The following is a 6,740-nucleotide window of genomic DNA, read 5'->3' as shown; positions in this document are numbered from 1 at the left end:
TAAAAGGAGGTCGGCTATGATTAGAGGGTAGGTAAAAGAAATAATAAAATAATGAAAGGGGTAGGTAGTGTATGAATTAAGAGATGAATGACATGTGTCATGGGTAGAAAAGGTTAATGAATTAATTAAATAAATAAAGATTTATTTAATTAATAGAAGAAGTGGGATCAATTAAATAAATAAAAATGTTTATTTAATTTAGGAAAAGGATAATTTAAATAAATAAATGTATTTATTTAAATGAGAAATAAGGCTAGAAGAGGATAAATGAATTAATTAAATAAATAAAGATTTATTTAATTAATAGAAGAATTAAGCTTAGATAATTAAATAAATAAAATATTTATTTAATTAGACTGGACAATTTTAGGTGTCTACATTTTGCCCCTCTTTGAGACAATGCGGCTTGTCGCGTTGTTTCAAAGAAGATAAGATGAACTGATACAAAGTTGCCTCAGGATGGGAATGATATGCCCCCTTGAGAGATTGGATGAAAATGTTTGGAAAGATCGCAGACAATCTCTCGATAAGAAAGAAAGGCTAGAATGGACTGACCGGATAAAGTGACAAAGTCACGGGATAAAGGAGACTGACTCGGGAAACGAGGGCTAGGGGTAGTCTATAAGATAGACCACGGGGGAAATACATCCTCATTGTCATCTACACATCCACGAGAGCATATTGCAAAGCGAAAATAGAGCAGCAGCAGTCAGCAGCGATGGCTTTCATTCATAGATTCGACCGCGTTCGCCGATTCCAGAGGCCAGCAGAGGTAGGAGAGCCAGTAAGTACCACCAAACCTCCTCGTACTTTGACGCATTTAATTTTGTCATTAATGCATGCTAGATAGGACAATAAATGCGCTTAGACTAGGGTCCAAAAAGTGTCTAAAAACGTCCAGGCACGTCTGCGTTGGTGCCAGGCGCGTCTGTGCTCGCGAGGCGCGTCTGTGTTTGTGCCAGGCGCGTTTGCGTTTGAACCCGCGTCTGTGTCAAATGCGGCCGCGTTTGTGATGGTCAGTCACGTCTATGCCAGGAAGGCACGTCTGTGTTGCCCAGGCGTGTCTGTGCAGAGCATAGGCACGTCTATGTTTTTCAGGCGCATCTGTGCAGTCGGAAAGCGTGTTTATGTTAGGTAAGCGCGTTTGTGTTAAGTTTTTGGTCTTCTAGGTCAAATCGACAGTTCTGTGATGAACATACGCTGTCGATTGGATAAGTTGCTGAGAGGATACACTCAAGCAGGTCCTCTAAGAAGACTAGGATAGATCAAGGCACTTTGTGATGAACAGTGAGTACCAAGATATAGTACTTTGTGATGAACAGGGAGTACTAAAATATGAGCAGCACTTTGTGATGAACAGGGAGTGCAAATATGAGTAACACTTTGTGATGAACAGGGAGTGTAACACACGTAGTACTTTGTGATGAACAGGGAGTACTACTAGGATAAGAGCAACACTTTGTGATGAACACTGAGTGTCACTAGGATAGATAGCCATATGCATTTAGATAAAAAGTAGCATTTTGTGATAAATACTGAATGCCACGATGACTGACATGATTGATTTGCTTAACTGCAAGAGTATTTGCCGATGCTGGAGTCATGGGAGAGATTCCCGTCTACTCAGAGGTTGTGACCTGAGTTGACAGCTGAGGAGCGAGCTGCTATTGAGGAGATGGGATTGAGACATGTTCTATATGTGCCTGAGTTTCGGGTGAACATGGGACTGTTGACTGCACTGGCGGAGAGATGGCACTCTGAGACCTGTACGTTTCATTTGCCGATGGGTGAGATGATAGTCACCCTGGAGGATGTTCACAGGATTCTGCGGATACCGATCGATGGGGAGCTGATCCCATACGATCGAGATGGAGACAGGGAGGCCCTGAGACGAGTATTCCAGGACCCAGGACTGGAGATGAGGGCAGGACATGTGACGTGGGACACTATGACATGGACAGGATTAGCACTACCAACAGTGTTGGCAGGAGTTATCAGTGGGTTCCTTTGTATCAGTTTTGTACCATTTTGTATGATGATGTAGACACCTGCGGGTGATTTTAGCCATATGTTTTTGACATCATTGTATCATGACACTTATGATTATATATATATGAGATGATTCATCTTTGCAGCAGCTATATGCATGTGTGCCTATGTGATGAGATGTTCTTAAGTGATGTTTATTTTATGTTATGGATGCAAATATTTATATGATGTAATGCAGTATTTTTGTTCTTTTATGTTTTATATGTGTATACATGATGCAAATGTGAATGTATGTAATGCAGATGAATATGATAATGCAAATGTAAATTGTGCTAACAGGTATTGTGTGCAGGATGTGGTGCGATTGTGATATCTATATGTATGTATGAAATGCTTATATGTGGTAATGCAGGTGAAACTACATGAAATGCAAATGTTTTTGGTGTGTCATTATACTCAGTCATGTGATAGCAGGCTACGCGGACTCGAGAAGGATGATGGAAGTCAATCACGAAAGGGGGATGAAAGATAGAAGATATGAAAGTGAAAGAGCTTCTTGTGCGTTATCATCATTGAGCTTTATTATGGCAAAATAGGTTCTAACAATCAAGGCATATGTTTGACCTAGAAAGTCATTGTACCTGTTTGCATGGAGATAAGACAGTTGCAAACAAGGAATGCCCCAGTTCACACTAGACTCACAGTGTCCTCATATCCTTGGACAAGTCATAGCATTACTAAGAGACAACCCATAGACAACAAATACAAATAGGTGATGATACCCCATCCTCGCCTTTCTAGTCAAAGACATCCTAGAGATAGAATCTCTAATCAGAGACATCCCGGAAAAGCTAAAAGACATGTCACCAAAAGATAAAATCAAAAGAAAACTAAGACTCGACACCAACATCCACTATAGTCCTCAAATTTAGTGTCTCTTGTCACTTGTATAAGTCTTATTTGATTGTGGTCACAATGTTTACTTTCACAAAAAGGATAGATAGCACTAAACCATATGTTGTCTGAGTCTATTGAAAGATTTGATTTGTTGAAGCCCATTGTTACTGCTGTGTCTCATCTGAAACTAATTGAATCCATGAAACTGATACTTTATTGCGGAGAAGATGAAACTTTATTGTGGATCTGTGATGCAAATGTTGCTTTATTGTGGATTGTGCGTGGATAGACTGAAGGAAGCTGGAAGAAACTGTACTCCTTGAAACATGTGATGTTCTCAGTTCCACACCCATCACTAGACACAGGATTTGCCTTAGCCACAGATAGGATCTGATTTATTATGGATGGAAAGGGATGAAAAGGAAAGTTTATTATGAATGGCTAACCAATCTTGGGTAGATTAATAACAAGCCATGATGGGAATGGGTAAGTTTATTATGGATGAATTGGTCGTGAGTGTGTGCAAAGTGAAGTGATGAAAGAGAATCCTGAAGGAGGGAGGAGCAATGTCTCTACGCATGGCGTTGGTAACCTAGTTTTCACCATGGTACTTGCCCAGGGTGCCACCGAAGTGGTTTTCACCGTTGGACGAAATTATTTCTCTTTACTTTTTTCGATTTTTCAATGTTTTTTGTGTCACAAGGCGCTTGTTTGCCAGGTTTTCACCAAGTAACGATTTTTTTTGTTTTATAATTTTTTTTGTATTTTTGAAATTTTTTATTTTTTTGTATTTTTTGAATTAGGATACTCTGAAGAGCTATGTGTAGAACCTGCGAAGGTGCATGTTGTTGATAGGATCCTCCAAAGGTTCACCCTCTGTAGTTGAGAGCTGATATGCACCAGATCCATATGTTGCTGTAATAATGTAGGGACCAAGCCAATTTGGTTCGAACTTGCCCTTCTTCTCTCTATCGTGCTGATTTTTAGGATTTTCTCTAAGAACTAAGTCACCTACCTCAAATGTGCGAGGTTTGACTTTGTGATTGTAGTTGCGACTCATTCGTTGTTGGTAAGCCTTGAGATGATTAAAAGTAGTTTGTCTTCGTTCATCCAGTAGTTCCAGTTCTTGTAAGCGAGAGACCCTATAGTCTTCATCACTGATGATGTTTTGCAAAGAGACCCGTAAAGAAGGTAACTCAACCTCAATAGGCAAGATAGCTTCAGCGCCATAGACAAGTGAATAGGGTGTAGCTCCTGTAGGTGTGCGGACACTTGTGCGGTAGGCCCAAAGTGCAGGATTAAGTTGAATATGCCGATTACGACCAGCATCGTCGACTGTCTTCTTTAGAATTTTAAGGAATCTTTTATTAGACGCCTCAGCTTGGCCATTACCTTGGGGGTAATATGGTGTGGAGAAACGATGGGAAATATGGAAGCGGTCACAGAGTTCACGAACATCCTGATTTTTGAAGGGACACCCGTTATCAGTGATAATGGAAACAGGAATACCGTATCGGCAAATGATATAGTTGAGGATGAATGTGGCAATCTGTTTTCCAGTAACTTGTGTGAGAGGCACGGCTTCAATCCATTTTGTAAAATACTCTGTGGCAGTGATAATGAATTTATGACCATTGGAAGAAGGAGGGTGAATCTTGCCTATGAGATCGAATCCCCACTGACAAAAGGGCCAAGGAGACGCAAGTGGTTGAAGTTCTTGTGTTGGCGCATGTATGAGGTCTCCATGAATTTGACATTGCTTACATTTCTTGACAAACTGATATGAGTCTTTTTCCATCTTGCGCCAATAATATCCAGTCCTGATGAGTTTCTTGGCCAAGGTAGGACCACTAGCATGTGGACCACATATCCCTTCATGCACTTCCCGTAACGCAATCTGAGCTTCATTGCTTTCTAAACATCTAAGAAGAGTGCCATCTAGACCTCGCCGGTATAGGATATCAGCTAAAATGACATATTGAGAGGATTGGCGAATGAAAGTGCGACGTTGGTTATTTGATAGATCAGGAGGTAGAGTATTGTCACATAGGTATGTGAAAATGGACCCATATAACTGCGATTCGGGACCGACAACGCATATCGTCTTAGTAGGCATGATCTCATATCAAGGGACCAAAAGGTTATCCACCAAAAACTCATAGCAGGTCTTGTTTGGAGGTAGATCGATCAGTGAAGCAATTGTAGCCATGGCATCTGCGGTGTGATTCTGCTCTCTTGGTATCTACTCAAAGTCTATCTTTGTGAAGTGTTGTTTCAGATCATCCACCATTTGTTTATAAGGCATTAATTTCTCATCTTTTGTTTGGTAATCATCAGTTGCTTGACGGATGACAAGTTGAGAGTCCCCAAAAACATGAAGTTCCTGGATCTTCCATTGAACTGCAATTCGTAATCCTGTTGTTAATGCCTCATATTCCGCTATATTGTTAGTGCAAGGAAATGATAAGCGGTATGATTTTGGTATAGAATCCCCTTGAGGAGTTATAAAGAGGATGTCAACTCCTGCCCCATGCTGTGTGTATGAGCCGTCGAATTACAGTTGCCATGGCTTTGCATGTGACATTGTCAAAATGGATTCATCTGGAAATTTTGAACTTAGAGGAACATCATCTATCATGGGAGCATCTGCTAATTGATCTGCGATGGCTTGTCCTTTTATTGCTTTTTAGTCCACCTACTCGATGTCGAATTCACTCAGGATCATTACCCATTTGGCCAGTCACCTAGTAAGTGTTGCTTTATTGAGAAGGTATTTCAATGGGTCTATCCTTGCAACTAACTTAGTCTTATGAGTGAGCATGTAATGTCATAATTTCTGCGAAGTAAAGACCACAGCGAGACATGCACGCTCAATTGGTGTGTAGTTTAGCTCATATCCTACCAATGTGCTACTGATATAATATATTGCTTTTTCCTTGCCTTCAGCCATTTGTTCTGCTAAGAGTGCCCCCAGTGCTGTTGGAGTAGCTGATATGTATAGTAACAGTGGTTGATCTGGAACTGGTGGCATCAGAACAGGCGGATTTAGAAGATAATCTTTGAGCGTCTGGAAAGCCTATTGACATTTATCATCCCATTTGAATTTGATGTTTTTATGTAGCAGGTGCTGAAAAGGATTACACTTATCTGCCAGTTGTGCTATGAATCTTCGGATGGACTGGAGTCTGCCTTGTAAGGATCGAAGTTGACTGATATTTCTTGGTGGTTGCATTTCCAAGATGGCCTTTACTTTTGCTGGATCAGCTTCAATTCCCCTTCTGGATACAATGAATCCTAGGAGCTTCCCGGAGGTTACTCCAAAGACACATTTCTTGGGGTTTAATCTTACTTTGTATTTTTCCAACCGATCAAAGACGACTGAAAGCATGTCCAAATGTGTATTTTTGTCTATTGAATTGCCCAAGAGGTCGTCAACATAATCTTCCACGGTTATGTGCATGAAATCATGAAAGATAGTAGTCATGGCTCTTTGATATGTAGCACCTGCATTCTTTAGCCCGAAAGGCATGACATTCCAGCAGAAAGTTCCCCACGGACAAGTAAATGATGTTTTATGTTGATCCTCGGGCGCGATTCTTATTTGATTATAACCAGAGAATCCATCCATTAATGATAACATTTCATGACCTGCTGTAAGATCAACAATCAAGTCAATATTTGGTAATGGGAAGTCATCCTTTGGACAAGCTTTGTTGATGTCTCTGAAATCTATGCAAATTCTGATGCTGCAATCTGGTTTACTAACAGGTACTAACTTGGAGATCCATTCAAGATAATCGATTGGGCATATGAATCCAACATCCAATAACTTCTCAAGTTCTGCTTTGACTAGT

The sequence above is a fragment of the Cryptomeria japonica genome, chromosome 9 (genome assembly GCF_030272615.1).
Source record: "Cryptomeria japonica chromosome 9, Sugi_1.0, whole genome shotgun sequence".
Taxonomy (NCBI): domain Eukaryota; kingdom Viridiplantae; phylum Streptophyta; class Pinopsida; order Cupressales; family Cupressaceae; genus Cryptomeria; species Cryptomeria japonica.
This window is presented reverse-complemented; position numbering follows the sequence as displayed.